At 40.1% G+C, this 23523-nt stretch overlaps 1 long non-coding RNA gene across 1 annotated transcript in view; it reads right to left on the reverse strand.

Moving 5' to 3' along the window:
- Positions 1–9296: 9296 nt before the first annotated feature.
- The window catches only part of LOC146857381 (uncharacterized), a 217281-nt gene continuing 203054 nt past the window's right edge, over positions 9297–23523 (reverse strand). Inside the window, exon 7 of the long non-coding RNA XR_014979897.1 lies at positions 9297–14483. This is a non-coding gene — a long non-coding RNA (uncharacterized LOC146857381). The remainder of the gene's footprint in view (positions 14484–23523) is intronic.

Genomic DNA, 23523 nt, shown 5'->3' on the forward strand with positions numbered 1-23523 from the left:
TGCCAAGTTCCACAAGGGTGTACGAAAGCCCCTCAATAATTAAACAGATTTTATTTAAACATTTGGAGTCCTTGGAGATGCCTATTCATTCTGTTCTCATCCAGTACATTGACGACTTGTTGGTAGCGTCAAGTATTCAGAAGGCTTGCATACTTGATACCATTGCTTTACTGAATCATTTGGCTGAGAATGGGAATAAGTTGTCACGATCCAAATTGCAATTTTGCAAGAGAGATGTTCTATATCTTGGACATCATATTGAAAAAGAAGCAAGGAAAGTGTCTCAAGGCATGATCACTGTGATTCTGAGTATACGCCCGCCAAATACTCAAAAGGAAGTTTGCATGTTTCTGGGAAGGGTTGGCTACTGTCGCTAATGGATTCACAATTTTTCTCTGAGAGCCAAACCTCTCCAGAGGCTGACACACAAAGACGTGTCAGACCCAGTACCCTGGGATGATGATTGCATGCTGTCTTTTACGGAACTGTGAGAGAGTCTTTGGTGGGCTCTAGCTTTGGGAATGCCTGATTACAACAAGAGCTTCACTCTATTTTTCAGTGAGCGCAAGGGCTGTGGATAATCAGTACTAGCTCAGATGCATGGTAGTGCATGTAGACCTATAGTATATTTTTCATTGACTCTTGACTCTGTTGCTGCCGCATTGCCTGGATGTTTGAAATCTGTCACTTCAATATGTGTGAGTTTGGAGCTGAGTGAGATCATAGTGTTGTGACATCCGTTTAGGCTGTATGTTCCACACTCAGTTGAGGTCTTGCTTACTTACGAGGTATCAGCAGATTATCTTGGGAGCTGAGAATATGACTTTTCTGTAATGCGTGAGTTTGAATCCTGCAACTTTAATGCCACTTCCTGGAAATGAGGTTGTGATTGATGAGACTGATCATGATTGCCTGGGCGTGACTGAGCTGTGTCCAAAACGAAGGTCAGATATCCTTGACATCCCTTTGCCTGAATCAGATCATGTGTTGTTTGCTGATAGATTTTGTTTGTAAGATGCAGTAGGAAAACTGAAAGCTGCATATACTGTATGTACAGTAGGGGTGGGCGGAATTCGCTTAGTCGCACTAGGCAAAGCTCCGCAAAATTGTAAAAAATCTCCGCGAGCACACAGAGTTCCGCGAACACACGGAATTGCTTGTTCCACCCGTTCGCGATGCTTTTTTCCTGTTCGCGAACGCTGTTTGCGTGTTTGGAGGGAAATATCTCGTGAACACAAATTTTTGGCAATTGCGCTTTCTCCGTGGAACGCTAAATTAACCAAATCACGCAAATGGAATTTACTGCCCAGGCCTAATGTACAGTTGTGGGTGTGATTGAATCCTCATGGTTGCAAGGTATGTTTTCTGTCCAGTGGCTGAGCAGGTGGCTTTGTCACAAGCTTGTAATATCTCTGACCAAATGCGAGTTACCATCTTCACCGACAGTCAGTACAGATTTGGGGTTGTACATGACTTTGGGCAATTGTGGTCACAGCAGGGGTTTATGGCCTCGTTAGGGCCACCCATCCGTAATAGAGAGAGTGTGAGAAACCTCTTGCTGTCACTACAATTGCCTGCTCCAATTGCTGTGCTAAAGTGTGCCGCCCATTGGCAGGGCAATGATTATATCACAGTTGGAAACCGCTATGCTGATGAGACTGTGCGCTATTGCACTCTAGGGGCCCGATTCACAGAACTAACTTAAGACAAAATCCTAAATTTACTACTTTTGGTATGCACAGAAGTTAGGATTTTGTCTTAAGTTTGTCTTAAGACAAACTTAAGACAGACTTAAGACAGACTTAAGACAGACTTAAGACAAACTTAAGACAGACTTAAGACAGACTTAAGACAGACTTAAGACAGACTTAAGACAAACTTAAGACAAAATCCTAACTTCTGTGAATACCAAAAGTAGTAAGTTTAGGATTTTGTCTTAAGTTGGTTCTGTGAATCGGGCCCTATATTTTTACACCTTCAATGGAGATCCCCTGAGAGAGAACACTGATGTCACAGATTGCAAACTGTTGTTATTCACTGTAGATATGTGGGAGGAAGTGAAAGCATTACAGGATGAGCTACCAGAGGCTGAGGAACAAGGATGGATCACAGCAGGTTGCATTAGAAGGCAAGAAGATGAGGTATGGGTGTACATTGATGGGAGACCTGTATTACCAGATAGTTGGCTGCCTTTCGTGGCGCAATACTATCATGGTCCTGCACACGTTGGGACAGATGCTATGATGCATCTCTTTTGCCAAACATGGTTTAACCAAAGGTTCTGATCGGTGGCAGAAGCTCTGTGTCACTTCTGCATGGTGTGTCAACAACAAAATGTAGGGAAAAGAACACCAGTCACAATGAGTCCTGTAGGGAAGTCAGGGGCTCCTTTTAAAGGAATGCATCTTGATTTGGTCGAGACGCCCATGTGGAGTGGCTTAAAAAACATTCTTGTAATTGTTTGTGTATTCTTGTATTGGGTGGAAGCTTACCCTACAAGATGAAATGACAGCTTAATTGTAGTCAAGCTACTGTTGAGGGAGTTGATACAGCATTTTGGATTCCAGACTTCTTTGGAGTCACACCGAGGGACACATTTTAGCAATGAGATTCTAAGGATGTTATGTGCAGCATTACAAATTAGCCAAATGCTCCATTGTGCTTATCATCCAGAAGCCTCTGGAATTTGGAGCAGATAAATGGAACACTGAAATCTAGGTTGGAAAAAGTGTGTGCTTCAACTTCTATGAAACAGCCGGATGCATTGCTCTTGTGTTGATGAGTTTGAGAAGTATCCCAAACAGAAGAACAGGATTATCTCCTTACGAAGTAATTATGGGGAGGGCTATGAGACAGCTTGCTGTTCCTTCCAATGCACTAATGAATATTACACATCATTTGGTGCTCGATTACTGTAAAGGATTGGCTTACCTGATACATTCTGTGTCTCTGCAGGTTGGGGAAACTGCCCCTTCCCCTCAGATGCATTATGGCCGAAAAAGCCAGGTTTTAGCTGTCTCCTGAAAGCAAGCAGGTCCTGGACAAGCCTAAGATCCAAGTTTGCATGAGCCACCTTGAGGAAACTCTTTGTTCCAAATGAAATTCCTGAATAGATTTCCAAATAAAAGAATGGAGTCAATTGTGTTAGAGAAAATTTAACAATCCACAAGAACTGTGCCTTAATGAGGGTCTGCATTTACAAGACTGTAAAGAAACATAGCTGAAGCCTTGTAAAAAAGAGCTTTCAGATTCTTACTTGTGCTGCTAACGCTAATAACATTTAACAACATTTTTATCAAAATTCACAAGGTCTGGTTCCCAGCAAGATGATGGATTCTAATGAGATATCAGCAAAACGTAAATGTATATGTGCGTGTATACTTGCTATATTTTCTGTAGCTCTTGTAGTATCTAATTTTGAATTCACCCCATCATATATATATATGACACAATCTGAGCCTACTTCTGTGTTTAAGAACCATTTAGCGAATCACAATGGATTAAGCATCTCAGATGATAAGATAGTGCATAGAGATCTGTCTACTGGTGATTTTCCAATGAATGTATTTACAAAACTTTTGTATGAATATGGTGACGCCATGGATGCTAGAGATTTGTATGTGTACTTGCAATTGCCAACATCCGTTTCTGAGGGAGTGACCTACCATCATCTTCCTGTACCATATGGAATTTATTGTAGTGTAATAATGAGTTTATTCTATGGCAGGGGACAGTTTCAGTATTACTATTCTAACTATGATCTAGTCTTTTCCGAAGTGCCTGTGAGTACTGTACTCAGGGGGAATGTGGAGATCGCTGACTGTTTGTTGCAAAGTGTATGTTATGCAAAACCATTTGTTAGCATTAGACATATATATGCATCATAACATTTCGAAACAGTCATGATATTCACACAGATGTCCTAAACCAAAACAACTATGTAAAGTTTCTTCGTTTCACTCGACCATTGTGAAGATTGCATAAAGAGATTTCCAAATTTGCATGCATCGACTGTGTCCACATGCTGTTTCATGTAATCAGTATGCATTGTGGTTTGTTTCGGGAAGGTAGAGAAGTGCAGTTGTTTTGGGAAGCTAGACTCGTGCATTTTTGGTAGATTCATGCACTATTATCTTATACTCTCCACTTATCCTTCAAGTAGTCCTCATACATGACTGGCAGTAGCAGAAAAAGGGGTGTATAGGCCCTTTTCAGGACTCCTGGGACAATCTTTGGTTACTGGTAGGCATGCTCGATGTAGGTACCCCTATTCATTACCTCTAATGACTGAAATTGACCACAGTGAAGCACACAGACACACTACACACACCTGTTGCTCACATGTCTGAAATGTGAGGAAATGCCTATACGCCTAGGCATGAGAGAGTTGGTAGCCTTTCATAAGGCTGGTGAGCCAGGAGGCACTCTCCCCACATACATACAAGTAAAAATATTGCCATGCCTACGAGTGACCTCATAGACTGGTGGAAGTAGTTAGCCACAAACACTGAAACATAGAGCACTTCTGGTGAGCACCCATATTGTTAAGTTCTCAGGACGAAAACCCATGGATAGCTAGCAAATAAAAGGTACATGACAGGACAGCAAAGAATTATAAAGTGATGGGAGGGTTTGTATCACAAGGCCTAGACTCCTTTCTCTATACTCTCTGCAATACACAAGTCATCCAAAATCTGATATTATATTAACAATGACTCTAGTGACTATGGATGCATTACTCACTACAGATAAGTAACTCCCCAGTCACAGTTTGGCAGCAGCAATATTTGTGTGATTATGTGTGTCTTATACCATACATATAATGTATTTTCACATATTCACTGACGCAATACTGACTACTCATCATTCCATAACACATGAACACTGGCAACAATGCAAAATATACAATTCTAAATACATAGTGCCAACTATGCACCTTCTCTATGCAATCCCAAATATATAAGGACACAGGACACCTATCCTATCCCAGACATGCATAACACTGTGCACAAACAATTACACATTACTAAGCAATACTTAGCACACATTGCTTTTGCCCATACACTTCAATTTATGAAAAATACACACGGTAAAATACATTATGCCAACTATGCAGACTTCTTTATGCACTCCCAAATACACAAACACTCCCCAATCCCATGAATGTCCTACCAATACAAACATGTGAGTATGCCCTCCTTACTGTACACCTATACCATTATACACTAACAATTGCACACTCCCACATACAATAATAAGTGGACATAGCTTTATAATACATACACTTTCCAACCTGCGCAAAACATAAATTCCAAAATACATACTGCCAGCTACACTCCATTGACTTTGAATTCCAAAATTCTGGAGTATTCCTCAGTCCTAGATTTTCACTACCAACACACATGAGTAATTACATGCTCTTCATTATAAACATATATTATACTAGGCACAACAATTACCCACACACAATATTTATTATTATACACAAGTTCTCAAGGTAAAATGGGTACTGATAATAACACACATGCATAAAATGAAAATAATGAACACAAAAACGAATTGCAATGTATTATATTGTGATCAGCTACATGAATACAAACTTATGCTATATGAAAAACAACAAAGAAGATGGTGCATAGAAACCAAAAAAGAGTACAAATCGCGATAACATAAGTATAAAATACTATTTTAATATTCATATTATATAATGATATTTTATTAAATGCAAGTTAAAATTAGGTAATACAATGTACTATGTTTACATAGTAATGAAACAATCTTTGTTTCAATACTGATAAAAATTCCTCTGAGTTTATTCAAAACAAGAAACTAAATATTACTAAGACGTCTTCAAAATAGCATATAGCAGAAAAAAGTCAAAGAACAAATGCATTTTGAATCCATCTTTCATGGCAAATGTAAAAAAATCAAATATGCAAGCACAAAAACAATGCAGTATTTGTTGTGAGCATACATTCAGTAAGGTTAAACAAAAATTGTATTTCTACCTATCACAATTACTTGAAAATGCATTTTGGCAAACAGTTTTAAGTGAGTAAATACAAAGGACAGAAGGAGTCATCCATTCAACTAAAACATTTAAAATACAAAATGAATGACAAGACACAGATACAGCTATTTGTGTCCAGAGAAAAGTATATGGAGTCACTAATAAGGAAATATTACAAATTCCTTGTGTAAGTTAAAAATAGAAACATTTTGAAAGGAATGTGAGAGCGTATCTATGTTTCAGAGTGACATTTTGCTAAAAAAAGGTACAAGGAACAATAATTTCCATTTATGCTTTTCATGAAAAATGAAGAGCCTGTAAAATGAGTCCCACAAGTATTCTAGATCTAAAAAATACAGTGGAACTCATATTTGAAATGAAAAGCACCCTGCAGGAAAAGACAATCATGTTACATTGGATATGTAGCTTAATTTGTGATATTCATTCAAGAGAAAAAGGAAAGAAATAGAAACTTTAGCCTAAGTCAAGAAGGAAGTACAAAAATAAAATTACTTCAAAATATGGATGAATGCCAAATATGGACTCTTAGTTGTAAAAAAAAAAGGATTTTCAGTTACCTGTTTAGAACGACAAAATACAAATAACATTTTACATTGTTACATAACATATGCTTGACTGGAGTAATACTGAAACAAGAAATGAATACAAGAAATCTACTCTACATGAAGACCAGCATTAGACCTTTAAAATACCTAGTACATTATTGAAAAAGAATGGATAGTGAATAAAAGTAATATCAAAATAAGATAATTAATATTTCCTTAATAGAAAACCAAAACTATGCAAGTAATGTTAATATTTAATCCAAGAAAATAAAGATAATTACTAAATTAAAGTAAATAAAACAGATAAGCTCATGAAAATGAAATCTCTTAATAAGTGTTAATATCATCTGAATCTACTCCGAGCAGAACATTTTCGTTCACAACTTGATTTGATTTCAGAAGAATGTTGAGAGGAAAATCATATAAAAATGGTGTCACTTTGCTTTATATATTGTTTGGAAGGAAAATACACATTTATAAAGGAGCAAACTTTGCAAATACATTTAAAAGAAACGGAAGGTGAATAAAATACTTACATACAGCATATTAAACAAATGGCAATTCGAATTACCAGAAGCTCTTACAATCTCAATGTATATGAAAGTGTACTATAAATTCACTTTAAACAATTATTAGAATACCAACGAAAAAGCATTCTTAGCATGTAAAGAATTACCTCGAGGTTTTCAATGAAACTATTTTATCTTCCTTTAAATGCTGTGGAGAACAGCAACACATTAGGAATAAATACAATTTTGGATGACAAACGTTTTTTACTAATCGATGGAATATCTACAATAGACATAATTTTGCCAACAACTAGGACTGTTTAGAAAATCTCTAAGTCTGAAAGGCATTGGTATATTTAATAGCTTGTGACCACTTCTACTAATATTAACATATTATTTAAACAACTAGCGAAAGGCTTGCCAAAAGGAGACATAGAAGAACAAATACAACAACTTGAAGAAGATAATTTAGAACAAACCTATAAAGACTACACAGTACATTCATTACATTCTAATGATGTTCTAGTAGAAGGGATTGTAGTACAGCAAATAATACGGACCTAATGCCAGTCAAACACTATTTTGGAAAAATGTGCAGAGGGATATTGGTTTCCAATGGTTTACTCTAATAGACCCGGTAGTAGTCTTTTTGCTAAGCCTGTAACAATCTAAATAACAGGCCTCACAAATGTATTGTTAAAACTCCAGAGTCAAAAAATTCAGCTGCATACGTTTCATCAATTATATTAATCAGATGTATCTATACTTAAATATGTTGTTCCACACAATTTAAAAAATATCACAACCTAGAAAGACATGATTGTGCAGTCAATTAAGGAAAGTCATCATAATTAAGATAAACAATTAGAAAGAGATATAACAAGTGATTTAGGAACTCCTCCCATAATCAAACAAAAATTTTGCTCAAAACACTATGATGGTCTGTGCATGCTGCTCAGGTTAGGACCTCCTACTTGGTTTGTTATCTGGACTTGACAGAGTTGATGTTCAAGGAGTATGTGCTCCATTTGAAAGGCGAAGCTCTCTAAAAATGAAAAGAACTTGATAAATCTATATCTAAAACTGCAGGATGTGGGGCTTGGTTTGGCTCTGTTGGGTTTTCCCCTATCCGCCTCCTATCTGCCACACCTCATAGGAATCCTACACTCAAGGGATGAGACGCAATTTTCTGAAAACTGAACACTGGAGTCTGCTCATATTTCCAAGAGTAAAAATGATGACCAAGCTCAATGGCATATGGGGTGTCCCTGAGCAATGGGCTTTGGCAAGAAGGATGATGCTGGTGAGAGATTCTGGTGCCTGAAAGTTTGCTGGGGCCATCAAAAAACTACTTGCCATTCCTATGCTGCTGTCGGGCCTCACGACAGAACTCTTCAGTCCCTGGCAAGGGAAAGAGTTGGTACTATTGAGGGAGAGAGAGAGAGGCCTAAGACAACAATCAGGGAGCTGGGTGTCAACAAGGCTGTGGCTCTGGTGGTTGGGTTAAATGAGGGGGCAGGGGAGCCTGGCGAGACTAGGCAGGTGAATGAATGTTTATTTTTAAAACTCATTCTCCCTCCCCAAATGCTTCCTAACTTCAAGGACTAGCCTGAAGAGAATGAGTCCAGGGCCAGCTTTAGGAACAAATTTGTAATGGCATGTAAAAATACATTAAAGACATCTCCAGGAGCACTACTTTAAATATTCCAAAATGTCTTTGTGATTAGTCCCCACTTTATATACATTTACCTTCCATGGATATCCTGAAAATCTGGCATAGGGCCTCGCACTTCAAGACCCACATTGTGCACCTCAGCTCTAAAAGTATTGTTTGTTGTCTTATGTCACAAACAGCAGAGAAGAGTAGAGAACATGCTTTCTATATATAACAGGGGATTTTCAGAAAATTAAGGGAAAAGGATGCTTCATTTCTCATTGTAGCCATGTTGGATAGTAGCACAGAGTTATGTCCTACGTTGTTTTAGCCATATCCACGAGTCCAACTCTGTCAATCACACTGGCTGAAAAGGAAAACAAATGGCTAAAACGGAGGAGCTGTAGCAGGCAATTAAGTTATTAGAGAGACAGCATAAATGCTGTGATTCTTCAAGAATGTATGCTAAATTAACCAAAGCCAGAGAAATTAGAGAGACGACAAGTGAAGAGGAAGGAACATTTAATACATTTGAATAAGTGCTTTTTTATGAACATATGCAACAAACGCAGACACTTCTGCTTCAGCGATGACGGAAATGCTCCTGGAGGGAAACATATTAGTCAGAAGGTGAAAATGGGCAGGTTGAGTATCTCTGGATAATTTCTCTAATCACTTTAAAAGTCAATCCGCGGGTTTAAATGCAGAAAAGAGTCAGTCCAGCTATGTTAATGAAAGTACAAACTTGAAGATCGTCAATCTCTGAAACAAAGTGCTGAAAATGACTGCCAGTGGTAAATCAGCGTTTTGTGTGATGGTGTAGAAGTCATCTTGAATCGGAGGACCAGTTGCGTATACTAAAGCACTTTTCTATAGTCTAAAGGGCTGGGGTGGGAGGAGATATCTCCTTATGAAGCCTTTGTCGGATCTAATTGTAGTCCAACTCACTTTTTCCAGGTGCCACTAAAATGCTGCAAAATAGATCTATATCCAACTTTCAGAATATTTAGAACATAACAAGCTCCTGCATTTGACACAATCAGGTTTTAGGCCACGCTTAAGTACAGAAACGGCACAATTAGAAGTGTTTGAAGCTATTAAAATAGCAAAGGACTGTAGTCAGAATGCCACCGTAGTGCTCCTTGATATATCAGCAGCATTTGACACAGTGGCTCATTCCATACTTCTTCAACGGCTAGCAGTGTTGGCCAGTGCAGGTAGGTGTGGTGGAGCGGGGTTGGGGCGGGCGGGGTTGGGGCGGGGCATGTGGGGGGAAGTCAACAGACAACTGAATAGGGAAAATAAATTGAATAAATAAATCCTATTCAGTTATCTGTCAACTCCACCCCTTGCCTAGCCCCGCCCCACTTACCTGCACCAGCCGCAACTGATGGCTTGTGGATGTAGGCATCTGGGCCCTTCGTATAGGTGGGTAAATCCCTTTCTTCGCAACAGTGGTTAATCAGGGTGGATCTGTTTTTATTCATTAGGAAGCAAACCGCTTAATTATGGGATGTTGCAGAGGTCGCAGCTTAGCATTTACTTGCCCCCTTTGGCTGATCCAATCGTGCCGCTCTTGTGTGGTATCATATGCTGATGACACACAGTTGATATTCCCAATTGAGAAAAATCCAGCTGCTACCCAGAATTCTTTTAAAGCCTCCCTTACCAGTGTGATTGACTGGTTCGAGTGAAAAACCTCAAATGCAATTAAAAAAAGATTGAAGATTTGCTTGTTGGAACTGCAAAGGACAACTGGTCCAATGATTGGTGGCTGATAGGTCTGGCACTTCCCACCTCAAACAGCCACAGACGTCAGAAACTATGAAGTGAAATCTGACAATGATTTATCCCTTCATTAAGGTTCTGTCTGTTGCCAGTTCCTGCTTTGCTCTCTTATGCTCTCTCACGAAAGTTCTGACTCTTTTGCCTCAGGAAACACACAAAAAAGTGGTGCACGCTATCTTGACTTACCAGTCCTTTAGATTAATCGTCTTAAGACAGCCCAGAATGCTGCTATACAATTGATCCTTAAGTGGCCTCAGCTGGAACCAGTATCATATCATCTCAAATGGGTTCACTGGCTGTCAGTCCTTAAGAGGATTTACTTAAAGATCTGTTGTTTAAGCGTTCTACAATTCTAGTCCTATTTATGTCTGACCTGCTCCAACCACACATTACATCTGGAACTTTGAGACCTTCAGGGGCTCATTTCTACAGATTCCTAGGATCAGATGTTCTAGAAGGGAAGGGTGAACATTATCTTTTTTGGAAGCTATGGCTTTGAACAAATTTTAACAGACACCCCGTCATGCTGGCAATGAGTTGCATGTCAGATAACTGTAAAAACCTAGCTGTTTTCGTCTAGCTAGCCTGCCTCATTGTTGCTCGTTGAGTGTTCTACTGGGGCACTCCATGGGCTACGTGTGCACTTTGGAAATTGCTTGAATCATTTATTCATTCTCTCTTTAACAGGGTTTATCCCCTTGCATTATGCCTTGAATTACTCACCCCCTCACTTTTAACCTTTCAGTTTTATGCCTGCATTAATATCTCAATGCTCATTTATTTTAGACTGCTCGTCAGAAAAGGCTTAACATTCAATAGCTCCTATTCCAGCAAAATGGTATTCAATAGTGTCTCACTTTTGTTTTGAAAATAAAATATTAGCGATCCAGTTGTTGATATAAACCATGTGGTGACACTTGCTGCAGGCTCTAGGGCAGTGTGACTGGTGCCACCGCATCCGGTGCTGACTCTTTTAGGGGGCGCAGTGTTTGAAAGTATTTTATTGTTTTAAACCACCTGCTTCTGCATTGCTGGCCAATTTTCATACAAAAATAAAAATGTCTAGATAACTCAGTGATTAATGTTCTTCCTGGAGAAAGAAGGAGTTTTGTCAAGTGGACGTTTTAACTCATGTTATGGGAGCACAGAGGGTTAATGTCCCTGCTGCAAAGAATGTGTAACATGCAGATCACAAAATTCATATAGTTTACATAGGTCAGTGCTTTTGTCAGAGAGATCCTTTTGTTACTAGCAGTGTAGATGTTAAAATCCTAACATGGAACAGTGAGATAATAACTGCTATCAAAGAGGTGCATGCAAAGGGCAAGGTATAGAATAGAGCATTAGAATGTTTTCCTCCATGTTCCATTATTCTTAATGTTTCAAAAAGGGTTCATTTCGGTAAAAAGAAAAAATCCTTATTATTAAATGTAACCCCCAACCATGGGGTTATGTTTTAAATTCTGAGTCTGTGCTTCTCCAGATCAAGCACTCAAACTATATCGTCTACCAGTATGGATGACATGCAACTCCTACACCTTGTAGTCCTCTGTATTATGTAACATTTCCTATACACTGATTTACACACTTATAATTGATTGTCGCTGTGTAGTGTTTGTGATGTAAATTGGTCTGACACCCTACACTGGTTTAGATGGTGCTAATAAATACATCTGAGAGAGAGTCATTATGGAGACTTGAGGGGGAACTGTTATAGGGTAGTAGTGAGGGAGTCTGTGGGGAGCGCACGAGCGGGGCGCCAACAAACATTGTCGCACAGGGCGCCACCAGCGCTAAAGCCGCCCTGGCTGCAGTTAATTACTACGGAGTGAGCTGACAGACTTTTGGAAGTGCAAGTTTGAATCTGTATTTCAGAATGTTTTACAGAAATGGATGAGGAAGATATTTGAGAATTCATAGAAAATGTGATCTCATTTTAGCTTTATAGAGAATTAATCATAATTTCTATGACAGAAAGTAACCCCTCATTTCTTCATTACAGCAGTCTTCTCTGTAGGAAATGCTTTCATTTTTATAGCTTTTATTCCCTCAGTATGGTGTTCAGGTGTGCCACACTTTTGACATAAATTCAGAATGTTATCACTGTAGTTGCTCATTAGAACTTTGTGGTAAAGATGCAGTTGATCACTGGGATTTAACAAGCAAGCTGCTGATAATGTTGCAAATTTGCATAATTCCAAATATAGCAAAATAGCTCGCTCATTTAGTTAATTTCGAAAGAAAATGCTTGAAGATGGCTTCATGTTGGCCACTGTTTTGTCATAAATACATATTAGCACTCTGGTTATTCATTAGAACACGGTGGGAAGCTGCAGTGGATATCTAAAGCGCCTACTGACAGACTTCTGTTGGTGATGAAGGTATACATATTTCAGTCTGCCTATGTTGATGCCTAATAACTCATTTTATTAGGTGTCCAGTGGCGGGAAAGGGAGAAACCCTGGTATCATATATTTAGCCATTTAACATTAAGGAAAAGATGTGAGACATTAATCTCAGCTGTGTTGATTAGGTAAAATATCAAAATAATCATTCCAGAAGGCAAAAAGGTTAGTTATTATGGAATTTGCATAAACCAAGAATAATAATAAATACAAAGTTATATGTACCATTAAGAAATTAAAGCACAGACACAGGTGTGCTGTGGCATCCAATCATATTAATAATAGAAAATAGTAAATAGGCTTGAGTACAGAATGGACCAAAATCATATAACCCTCTCTGACCAACAAGTAGAATGTGTCTAAAGTCTGTCTGATTCCCAAATCGCATGTCTTTTGCAATGTTTTAGACAAACAAAGCACCTCCTTTTCATAACATTACATTACGTACATGTGCAATAATGAAATGTTACTTGCCCAGCACCAATCACATTATTAATTTAAAAAAGAGGTAGTTACATTGGCTAACAGTACACATAATTTGTAATTAATGCAAAACATGAGAGAAAACAATGAACTGCTTTTACACTGAAATGGAGGTTTACCTAAGAGGACTTCCAATTTTTCAACATCCAAACATCTGTTGCCAGGGAAGCTATTGAAACATTATTTTGTTACATGCAAGAAAGACCACGGTTTGCAGCTGAATTAAAATTACATTTGGAAACACAATGAAAATAATTATGTGGTGGTCTCATGCACAAACATAAACAAGCATTCATTTAAATGTTTCAGCTCAGTGTGGCCTAGTCATGTCAAATAAAGCAAGTAGGCACATTATTGTACTATTGTGATGGCCCCCCAACCTTCTTTTTTTTCATTTCGTTGTTTCTTTTTTCAAGTCCTCATCACCTGACAGAGATCTCTTTACTATGACTATGGCTCACTTAACGTAAACACACTCTAACTATGATTAATAATAAATGTAATGTAACCAATTATGGTCAATCTAAATATAAAATCACAGGAAAAATGAAAAATAGTGACAACATGTCACCACCTGCTAAAAGGGCTTTGCATTTTTGTTGTCATGCATGCCCACGATTGGTTTCTGTTCAACTGACCAGCTTCCCAATTCCTGCTTAAGGGAATCATAGTAGTATAGAAGGGTTCAAACATGGAGGCAGAGATTGGGTGCCATTCACACACCCTTACACTTTAAATCGTAAATTAGCAGATGTTGAGATATGTAGCAACTTTTTCCTATATGCACCTCATTACAGTATTGGTGCTACTGTAAAGGCAGTCTCGCCTCCCTGCTCCTGTTCCTGTGACTGGGTGCTGAAATTCCCTTGCGGTACAGCAAGACTCAAACTTGCCCAACCTTTAAACCTGTTGCCCATCTTGTTTTGAACAATATATAAAATCCACTTAGTTGGGCATAGCCTTGCATATCAATCTGCTGAAAGGATCTCTGCTACATGATGCATCAGATTTTTAGCATGATTTTAGCAATAGAGGCACTCTTCACATTTGGTGATACAGTGTGGGGACCTGTGAGGAAAGAAAAGACCAAAAATAATAAGTTCAAGTTGCTTTTATCAGCATTCCTGTTACAACATAATAAGTAGCATGAACTTGTTGCGAGTTCACAGTCCTTCACTATTTAGTTCAGATCGAACAACTAAGACTAACCCTGAATCATCAACTTTGAACAGATTTGTAAAGTGTGCAAGGTGCATTCATGCATGCTTACTGAATACATAAAGGCAGACATAATATCATTGGGCCTACAAGTACCAAACGTACCGGTCATCTTTTATAAACTAAGAACTTTTGCCTTGGCTTCTATCATTTTGTGAACACTTGTTTGTGACACTGGATGGTCCTAGGCATAGCAAAGCCTTAGAAGAAAGGGAAAAAAAACTTGAGGAAATACAGTAATTAGAGAAAGCTTTACCTAAGATCGATGTAGAGGAGGATGCAAAGCGGGCCTGGAAAAGTTAGACAAATTCATTGCTTACTTCATCCAGTTAGAGCTGAACAAATGAGCTGAGCAAGTGTCCAAGAATGTAAAAACTTGACCAAAGACAAGGTCTATTTATACATCTTGGACTAATATGTCCTACAAATTGAGTAGTAGTATTCCAGTGATAAACGCTACAATAATTGAAGCTGCTTTAATGAATACCATTGAGTTGGGTAACAATGAACATCTGTTATTCAGCGCCAAGAAACCTCTGGGTGAACGTGCGCTTTACAAATACACAGCTTATGTTATGTTAAGATCCAAATAATTATCACCTTTTCGGAATCCTCATGTGATTTCAATAACTCTGACCAACAAGAAGGCACACGCTTGGGTTCTATCATTTGCACAGCCATTTTTAGGCCGAGGCTGGAGAAGGGTTGTGGGGGAAAGATCACTCGAGATAGAAATTACAGGTAGGAGAATGCTTTGGGTATATCTACCTATGACCTGTCATCTGTGGAAGTCTCCTTCTTAAGCAAGGGATTATGATTTGTCATCATGGAAAGAATTGGTCTCTTTCAATTAAAAACTAAAGTACTTCAGTTCTGTAGAAATATCTATTTGTGGGCTTTCTTCCAGAAACTGGATAGCTACCTGACTGAAATGTTCCCTTCATACACTATTTGTCCCACCAACTGCATGGTTCCTGCAGAGATACATTTGAGAATGCGGTCCTCAAATAGCTTGCCAGTTTGCTCACAAAGAAAAAGATCTTGGTTCCACATAAAATAAGTTTGTCATAAAACACGCACTCAATAACCTCTGTGTCTCTGATGCAATCCTGATTAAGCCTTCTGACAAGTGCAGTGGGTTTGTGATTTGTAGTGTTTCTGATTGTGAAACCAAAGCACACAGTCAAGTAGCCAAAACATCACACTAAACTAAATTGAACCACAACTGCTTTTCAGAAATTCAATGAGAAATTCACATCTCACGCTGGCAAGTAAAGAGGAAGAATCAAGAATTTATAATTGACCAAGAATTCCTCTTCCACAGTCATAAATCTCCTGAAACCCCAGTTTTGTACACACTACGGAAGGTTTATAAAGATTCCAAAAATCTACATGCAGATCTATATTTTCTGGCTGTGGCTCAGTACTTGAACCAGTTGGGAGCCACATCGACTTCTTTATCTGAACTTTTGAGGCCCTTACAAACACTTACATTGGGATAGCTTACATTTCATTACACTCATTGAAGACCACCCTTTTAATTCCATTGAGCAATTACTGATGACTATGAATATGGAACTGCTTTTAGGCAAACATACCACAGACAGACGGTTTTAGGATCATTGCCCATCGTACATGCTACTTGCCCTCTGGAGACCGTCCTGACATCATTCATATTTTACTTACTTGAAATTACAAAGAATTATTTTCTATTTGATGTGCAATATTACCTACAAAACAAGGGTACTTCAATGAGATAAATTTTTGTTCCCACCTTCAAATTTGTTTGTGCATGAATTGGAAACCCAAATGATATGCACTACCTTGTTTAAGAAACCAACAGGCCAAAACACCTTCCATAAATATCAGAGCTACCACACTTGATCTCAAAGAGGGCTACCAACACTTAGGGCATTGTAGATTTGTTAGAGTATCATTCTCTAACTGTAACACAAGCTCCAGGATGTATTCTATCATTTGCCTTTGTGGCTTGCTGTTCTTTGGACAAACCGCACAAAGAGTCAGATTGAATACTAGTCAGCAATGGAGCATAATCATACTTAGGACTGCCAATGCTCCTTTAGTTGACTATTTAATGATGTACCATCATACTGCAAATGACATAAAATGGCATGTTGTTGAAATGGTTAGATAACCAGCAAGAGGGCCTAGATAAACTAATATATTGATACAAGGGCAGATGGGTACACCATTTCAATATGATCGTGGAAGGACTAAATAACATGGATGGAAGGAAGCCCATTATTTGATTCTTATTGATTATTCCCTGTGGACTTACTATTCTGTCTGTAATGTAGATATAAATGTTGTACAGTGCGTTTTATGACTTATTCTGATTGGGCATGTTTCAGTAATGTTTTATGCCACATGTGCACCCTGCACAGTGGATACTGTGCAGTGAATTGCCTGCAGTAGTCTGGTTGAGGCAGATCTTCATCATGGGGCACCATATGTCTTGCTTTACATAATCCTGCATTCCCTAGAAGCATTTTATTTTTCTGGATGGTGTTTTTTTTTTACTGTTTTATGACACCCATGATTCATATATTCTGGATACTGGGATCTATATGCCTCATGATGGTGCAAAATCTGAGAGCGCTGGAGCTGAGGCTGAAGTTAGCATGGGAGTTTCACTGTGCCTGTCATGGCATCATAAATGTTTTAGACTATATGCTTATCCACAAATGTCCGAAAGGCCCAAAATGTCTGCCATCCAGCGGTGCCCCAATTGCAGGGTTGGGCCTAAAGCCCAAAATAGAAAAGGGTATATAATGCAATGTGGTCCCATCAAATATTTCCACAGAAACCAAACATTGTTTCTTAATGTGGATAGCTGTGGATTTCCAATCAATCACACTAAAGGGGTTAGTGATCCTTTCTAGTTTTTTTCTACGGGCCTGCCAGACTTCCTACAGTGAAAATTGCTTTTGGGTGCTAGTCATTGTAAGGACATGTTAACATTATATTTCTACATGTCCTACTTTTAAAGTTCATTCACCTTGCCTTGAGGGCTACACCATTTTGTCAAATATGTTGTATTCAATACATACTGATAAAAATTAACTTCAGGTCAGTCTTTTTTTAATATTGGTTTGAGAAATTGTTAAACACGTCTTGAATCATTCCATAATGGCATCTTATTCCTATGTGTACCAGCTTAGATATGTCCTTTTGCTTTTTCTAAAATGCTAGAAGAAATATTTTATATCTAAAAAGCATTTTGTCATCACTTAGTTAATTCTATATCTCATTCATAGATTGTATATACAAAGCAATTTTATTGCTTTACACTGCAGCAGGAATTGATTTGTTTTTGTCATTAGCGGGCTTTTATCCAGAGCACCATGAAGGTGTTCCTGCCAACCTATATAGGACCAGGAAAGCTGCAGTTTTACAACACAGCCGACAGATGGTCTCAAAGAAGAAAATAATTGCTTGAAAGCTGAAGTTGCACAATATAGCTAAAATATGTCCTCATAGAAGAATACAGGGGAGAAGGAAAGCTGCAGTTGCGTTATTCTATTAAGGAATGACCACACATTTAGTGGGGAGAGAGAATTAAAGATGCACTAAGCAGTCTCGTATAAAAGGCCAATGCCAAAAGAGGGGACATAATGTTCAGAGCATGCCAGCCTTTCTGAGTATTACATCACTTCTTGGGTGAGCACTTCATGCTGTTATTTACATTTTTAATTAATAGCTGTACACAGGAATAGGAGTAACGGCCCAAAAGAAAATAAATCTGGCATTCTTTCACTACTCATAAATTTGCTTTGGAAGAGTGAGTTATGTAACCTCTGTAAATATTTTACCTAAATGTGAAACTATACTTGCATCATACAAAGCAAAGGCATAAGTGCACCCTGAAAAATTGACATCTTAAGAAAATGCGTACAGCACTGCCCTTTATTTAGGTACGCATTTTTCACAATCGCAGACAAGTGTGAGAAAGATGAGGAGCCAGTATGACGCCTACAGACGTCCTCTAAAGAGAGCACAATGAAGATGGAAATCTTATTGAACTGAATTGCAAAGAGTTGTCCTCAGAGGAGAATGCAAGGGTACTTGAAAGCTAAAGTTGTACTATACTATCAACTGTGATCCTCCCAGAAGAGTATAATCAAGGTGGGAAGTTGCTGTTGAGCTATTCTGCCAAAGAGGTCCTTACAGAAGAGTGCAATGGAGATTGAAAGTTGGAGTTGTGCCATACTACTAATAAAGGTCCTCACAGAAGACTACAATTGAGATGAAAAGTTGAATTTATGCTATTCTACCAACAGAGGCCCTTAAATAAGACTGCCATTGAAATGGAAAGCTGTATTTGCACAATACTATGAACCAAGGTCCTCAAAGTAAAGTAAAATGTAGAAGGAAAATTTGCTGTAGTCTACTACCAACAGAGGTCTCCACAGAAAATTACAATGGAGATTGAAAGCTGTACTTGTACTGTACTACCAACAGATGTTCTCACAAAAGCATTGAAGGGTGTCATAGCCCTTCCTGGGTGTATACTTATACTTTGGAAGAGCAAGCTAAGCAAAAGGCACAACATTTTGGCATCTTGAGAAAATACATACAGCATTGCTTTGCATTTAGCTCAATGTTTTCCTCAAATAGGTACAATACACATCTTAACTTCTGCAAGATCACGTTTGCTATTGGCTAACTTCCACCATTAACCTTTTCCTTACTGTTTTAAAAATTAGCCTGTTCACCCCAAAGGAGAATGGCAACTGCTCAACAATTCCGGTATGGATCTACCATCTTGGAATTTTTGCACAAAATGAACACCAGTGTATCGTGTATCGAAAAGAAGTGCAAGGTTGTGCAAAGCTGCTGCAGTTCCTCAAGCTGTTACTTGAACTCCCTCTCTAGTATGATATAAGTGCATAACACGCCAATCACAAATCTGAGGCATTGTGTCTTCAACCTAAAAATTTGCATAACACTTTTACTAAGCTAATGCCTAGTGCTTTTATTTAAAAGGATAAATAAGTATGCCAAAGCTGGCTTACAGTGATGAGTAAATATTGTAACTTATAATAAATGTCTTTAGTGTTATGGAACTAGTTGATGAAACACCATTATAAATGGGGACTAGCAGTCACTGGGAAATGCAAGTGTCCAAAATGTTATATTTTTTCTGTAACTCATTTCTAGTAGCATGAATACATGTGCAAGGGAAAAATTAAGTCACTCAAAATGAAGGCATTCAATGGCAGAAGTGGGCTGGTCCATTGATCTATACTTTGTGCTGTTTTGGGAGGAAGCATTATTTGAGTGTCATTTTGACAGGCCAATATCGAGAGATTGTCAATTGAGAACTTCTACAAATGTATGTATTTTTGTATGATATTTTGGAGAAAATATGAGCTCAGTAAACTACAATTGTCTTCTTGCCAGACATAAAAATTTAGCTCCTCTTTGAGAAAATGATTGTATGGGTTTTCAGATAGAGAACTGATGCTGTCCTCATACCGGACATGAAAGATTTAAGCAGAGGAATAAAGGAGGGTGAAATCACATCCACAAGCCCCTATATGTCCTGGCTTATGTAAGTGCCTGAGCACAGAATGCTGTTGCTTCTTCATGAAGGTTGCTTTTATTCTCCTGACACAAGGGCGAGGAATAAATATTCCTAGCACTGTCTCATCTTCGATCTTCTCACCAGCTACAAAATGTCTTCTTTTTCAGATCTGTCTGCACAGTGCAGCTATTGCTTTTGCCGTATGTGATCAACAGCTAAAAAGCTTTCAGAAGTACTATTGAAAGAGAGTCTTAGACTTCATCTACATGCATTTGATTCGGTTGGGTAGAAGTTCACTCCCACTGTAAAAGACTTCTTATATATTGGACTTTTGCACTGTTGGAAAGCTTATGCTCCATACAGTACCAAAGACCTAGTTATGTTGACAAGCCAATTATCAAGGCAGCTACAACAAGCCTAAAGTCAATAAGCTTTTAAGAGTGGATTGCTATTCCACTGTGCTAAAGCCTAGGTGTGTGTATAATGGCTTATTTAGTGTCTAATCCCATCCTTGGCTAAAGAGGCACTTTTATTTAAAGCTAGACCTATTGGCATTGCCCGTGGATGTTTAAAAATACAGGAGCAACGTGCAACGGATCAGTGGTTTATATCATCTGTAGTAGAAATCTCTTTTGAGCAGGTATGCAAGAGGTGTGAATCAGGGGTGTGCGAAATGTATGTAATTTTTCTTGTGCGTAGTTACGCAAATTTACAAAAACAATGCATACGTATGTGAAATGCATATACCCACCATTTCATGCTATATTTTAGCACGAAATGCGTCCCTGTGTCATTTTTTGATGAAACACATAAACCACTTGCGTTTTCCGTTCTGTTATTCCCATGCATGTGCAGTCAATTTTTACCACAAATGGTGTGTAATTACCTAAAATGGCATAATGGAGTGATTTGGGGAATTCTGCTTTAAGAGTGCAACGCAAAATTCCTAAAATTACACAGATTAAACTGGTATAATTTAACTTTCGGTCAGGCCTAGTGAGAGTCGAACAGACTCAGACTTTGTAGCGCTTCGGAGCTGCAACACTGTGGAAAAGAGCGGACGATAAGGAAGCGCGCCATTGGGACGTGGCCCCCCGGGAACCCGGCCACGCCCTCGTGGTTCCTCATCGATGGAGTGGGAATGACTACAGCATGAATCACTTCCGGGGCAACGTCGTGACATCACTTCCGGCCGGAGCAGGCAACAACGGGGGGAGGAGTGGGAATGGGCCTATTTAGGGCAACTTGCCCTCGCCCTCTCTTCCTTACGGTGCTGGCCCCGGTATGAAGGGGACTCCGTGAATCTGAGCGGGGAAATCGCGCGGCGGAAGAGGCTAGGGGACAGCCTGAAGACCCATGAGCGGCACAGGCTGGAGGCCGTGACGCCTTGTACCGGTGAGGTGCACGGTGAAGGCTCCATGCGGTGGATGGCTGACCCGGGTTTGTCGTCGTTGTTAGCCGGCGAAATATGCGGTACTGTTTTGCGTGCGTGGACCGGGTTGGGTTGGTTATTAGTTGTTGGAGGGGGCAGAGTGACCGGCCGTTTTGCGGGGCGGGAATCCTAATCTTTCATGGGTACGAATGTGATAATTGTTCTCCGTCCTGGCGGTAATGGTTTTTGGGATAACCGCTACTGGATAGATATTGGCGCTACCCCGCTTGGACCAGGGTGAATAGTAATGGGTGTCTGCGTGGCAGCGTTGGGCTGCACTCGGCGAAGTGTCTCCAGTGAGAGAGAAGCCTAGAGGGGTAGGTACCTCAGGGTGCATCTTCGACGGGAGGGGCCTGCGTATCTCACAGGGCAGGACTCGGGCAATTTCCCTTATTCTGTATTTGTTTCAGTCTTGTTCCGGACACTTCCTGGCAGAGTTTCTTGGGTCTTCCATCGGGGCCTTTCATCTGAGGCTGGCGATGCGGGTTTTACTCCATATTCGGTGCCCACTGCGAGGGGTGATGCATAGTTGAACGTGGGTAGTGGAATAGCCAGGATCCGTTGTTTCGATGACCATCGCGTGGAGCGATTTTAACTGGTGCACGGCAGCAAACTCAGCCTGGGGTTAGTAGGCCTCAAACAGGGTGTAGAATGATGGCGATACGGCGGTCGAGTCCGGCGGTGACAGTGTTGCACATGAAGAATCCGCATCCAGGGTGTCGTCAACAGGCTCGAGGTGGAGGAACGGGCTGCCGTTGCCCACGGTGACATGGGGGTTAGAGGCTGACGCCAAGGGATGGTGATAGGGTCAGTTGTTGCCTGGTGGCTGGGATCGGGAGCTGAGTGGCAGACAGGTCCCCGTGATCCTGATACGCTAGATAAAGGCTAGTTTGGTCTGAGGGTTCGGGCCTTGGTGGGACCGTTCAGCATTGTCGAGTCCAATGGTAGTACTGGCCCGGGGGTCCCTTTGCATTTGCGGTGGGGGACAACAGTTGCTGAGCACATCGCACTTTTGGAATGACTGTGGGGCATGCTATGATCGTCGCGGGCAGAGACTTGCATGGGATTTTGGAGGTGTGAATGCTTTCCCGTTCGACGTTTGGTAAGCGTGTCGATTCATGACACATGCATGCGGTCATGGGCACATGCATTTGGTCATGCCCATGCGGGTGCTAGCCTGGTGGTCGCTGTTTGTGATTGCATGGAATGAATTGGCGTCATTGTCTTGTTGCAGTTTTGTGATTTCCGTGGGGGCATTGTTGGCCTGCTTGGTATACTCACGCTGGTTGGTCTTCCAGTGGAGGTTGCATCCTGTTTGGTGTCCCAAGAGAGGCGTTTTGCCCCCTGGGGCATTGGGTGGTGGGAGCCCCAGGGGAGGGTCTGGGTGCCTGGGGGCACCGGAGATAAGAGTCTCAGGCCAGGACATCCGAGGATTATAGAGGCCGTTCCGTAGCATGGGGTGCGTCAGTAAGCGCCTTTAAACCTCAAGGCACGTGGCTCGTGTGTATGTGGGGGAGGAGAGGAGGTCGGGCACAGCTTTGGAGATTCGTAGCTTGTCAGGCTTTTTCTACGCATGAGAACCTTATCCGCCTCGTGACTCGCCTAGAGCTCTGAGAGCCCATGGGAGCTGCCCCCCTAAATACCCTTACAGTTCATTGTTAGAATCAATATGGCCCGTGTTGTTTATTATGTCGCCATTCACACTCTGCTGGTAGCTGATTACAGTGATTACTGTCCTGAGGATTTGGTTTGGGGGTTTGCTCGTCTGTTGCTGGCACGGCCTCTCGGGCATCAGCGTGGAAGGTCTGCAGTTCAAGGGTATGGGGCAGAGATAGAGTGTGAGGTATGAGTGTTGTGGTTGGGATCGGCCACAAAGGAGGTGCTGATGTCTGCCAGATGGTGGGACTCTC

The sequence above is a fragment of the Triturus cristatus genome, chromosome 3_2 (assembly GCF_964204655.1).
Source record: "Triturus cristatus chromosome 3_2, aTriCri1.1, whole genome shotgun sequence".
In the NCBI taxonomy this organism is placed as follows: domain Eukaryota; kingdom Metazoa; phylum Chordata; class Amphibia; order Caudata; family Salamandridae; genus Triturus; species Triturus cristatus.